The following is a 2,645-nucleotide window of genomic DNA, read 5'->3' as shown; positions in this document are numbered from 1 at the left end:
CATTTTCCCCGTATCTGCGTGGGTTTCGTCCGGGTGCTCCGGTTTCCTCCCACAAGTCCTGAAAGACCTGCTGTTAGGTAATTTGGACATTCTGAATTCTCCCTCTGTGTACCTGAACAGGCGGTGGAATATGGCGACTAGGGGCTTTTCACAGTAACTTCATTGCAGTGTTAATGCAAGCCTACTTGTGACAATAAAGATTATTATGTCAGTCAATGTTTATTCATTTTAATAGTTCGGTTTTAGTTATGTTCAGTTATCACAGAATCAAAGTGTATGAATCAATTCACTCAATACGGTATCTCACTCTGAGTCTCTGTATTCAGGTGCACTCGTCCTTGACAAGTGACTTGTGCCATATTGTCTTCGGCCAAAGTAGGTTTAATTTTATGGTTTTACCACAAGACTAATGATGAATGAGAATCTCTGTTATTGCAGGATTTGACTAAACAGCTTGCTTGTAATGCAGAACAAGACCAGCAGCGCGGGTTCAATTCCCGTACCGGCTCCCCGAACAGGCGCCGGAATGTGGCGACTAGGGGCTTTTCACAGTAACTTCATTGAAGCCTACTTGTGACAATAAGCGATTATTATTATTACTACGTGTCGATGCTAGAGAAATGCTGTCTTAAATTGTATTTGCTTTTTAACTTATTGCAAAATAGTCACTTTCCTTCAAATTGTACAACAGATTTTCTCCATTATTGTTGTTTTATCAGTTTTTGTAATGGTGTTGTAGTTATGTCGTTTCTGGGACTTTTATTTCTTGTGAACATGTAATTTATGAACAGAAAATGATATTTTGTAACGTGTATCTTGCTACTCGAACTTTAGCACACCGATCACCGTTACAAATTTATTTTCTGTGTTCAGTAGGAATTGCTGTATTAGTTTAAATTTGTGTATCTTGTGCACTTTCAGTTATTTGTATTTAAGTAACTTGCTTCAGTCATTGGCAATCACTAAGTTACACATGACACCTGAAGATGTATCATCTCAGCACGGTGGCAAATGGCGAGCACAACCTCGTCACAGCGCCAGGGACCTGGGTTCAATTCTGGCCTTGCGTCAATGTCTGTGTGGAGTTTGCACGTTGTCCCTGTATCTGCGTGGGTTTCTTCTGGGTGCTCCGGTGTCCTCCAACAGTCCAACGGTGTGCAGGTTAGGTGGGGTTATGGGGATAGGGTGGGGGAGTGGGCCGAGATAAGGTGCTCTTTCAGAGGGCCGGTGCAGACTTGAGGGGCTAAATGGCCTCTTTCTGCACTGTAGGGATTCAGTGGTGCTATGGTATCAGTTAGGACGATGAGCCTGACGAATATTAATCATGAGGAAGTGACACCACAATGAGAAAGTGACATCACACATCAGCAAGGTGACCAATATCCTTCAGAGACCAATCAGACATTGATCGTATCCCATTTAACCAATCAGGGACTGATCATGGGCTACTTGGGCCAATCAGAATCACAGGATATTACCAGCCATGCGTAGAGGTAGGTACTAGAAAGGGTTAATGAGCTACAATTCTCTGGAGCTCCATGCCCAACACAACATGAAGCAAGAGGATAGACTTCAGCCAATAGAACAAGAGACAGCTCCACAGTCACCTGGAAGCTGAGAGCTGGTGATCCAGAGTGAACGGACTGATCCACTGCCTTTGTTAATTATTGTGATTTTGTACTTATTACAATTAATTAACTTAATAAATTCTGTGACAATATTCTTGTACCTGGAATCGTCTGTAACTAGTCAGGAACTGCAGGTAAGTTTCACAACACAGTCTGACGTGTAATTTGAGTGTTACAATTGAGATTGGAGCCAAACCCAGATCTTACAATAGGATCGAATTTCACATTTCATTTGGGTATCCTGCACTAACAGTGATGGCTTTTGTAAACTTTTACAGGATATTAGAAGGGGAGGAGTTACAGACAGAAATTTCACACCAAACATCACATCAAGATGTGACAGAGTCACTCGATTCATGGCAGCTGAATATCATCGACCTTTGAATTTAGAATGAGAAATGTTTGTTCTTCTGCTGAAATAGATCCTTCAACATCACTCAGTGTACAGACACTGAGCCAGGCTCATCCGAGTGAGGCATCACTAAAGAAATCCATTTTATATTTTGCGGCTCACCCAAAGATGGAAATTTCAATGCACATTTCTCCATCTTGTATTTTTTAATGTTTTGTTCGCCCGTTAAATATCCTCGACCTGTGGACGTTTCATTACAGAACTCAGCTCGAAAACTTGTATCCGGCCTTGCCTGTGGGCCCCATTCGTCAATTCAACTTTGCAGCAGCTCAGTCCCAGCTTTGGAAACATCTTCATCTTTCTGTGAGGCCCCGGCCCCATTGACTGTGACAGGGTTCATACTGTCTCCGTGAGATTGTTGATGTAAAATCACGTCAGACCCACACTGCCCGATTTCCAATCCAATTTATTTAAAGGTCCCAGAAGCCTGACTCCAACCTTAAATGTTGTTCTGATCCTGTCCGTGACATTGGTTTGGAACTCACTAGTACCACCACATAGGCAGTCATCAACATGCATCATAAAGATGCCCAAGAGTTTCCTGCCATGGTACCAATAAAGCACGGCAGCTTCTGCCTTCAGGTAGAGACAACCCGACTTGAACA

Source organism: Scyliorhinus torazame, chromosome 5 (genome assembly GCF_047496885.1).
Source record: "Scyliorhinus torazame isolate Kashiwa2021f chromosome 5, sScyTor2.1, whole genome shotgun sequence".
Lineage (NCBI taxonomy): Eukaryota > Metazoa > Chordata > Chondrichthyes > Carcharhiniformes > Scyliorhinidae > Scyliorhinus > Scyliorhinus torazame.
Note: the sequence above shows the minus strand (reverse complement) of the source record.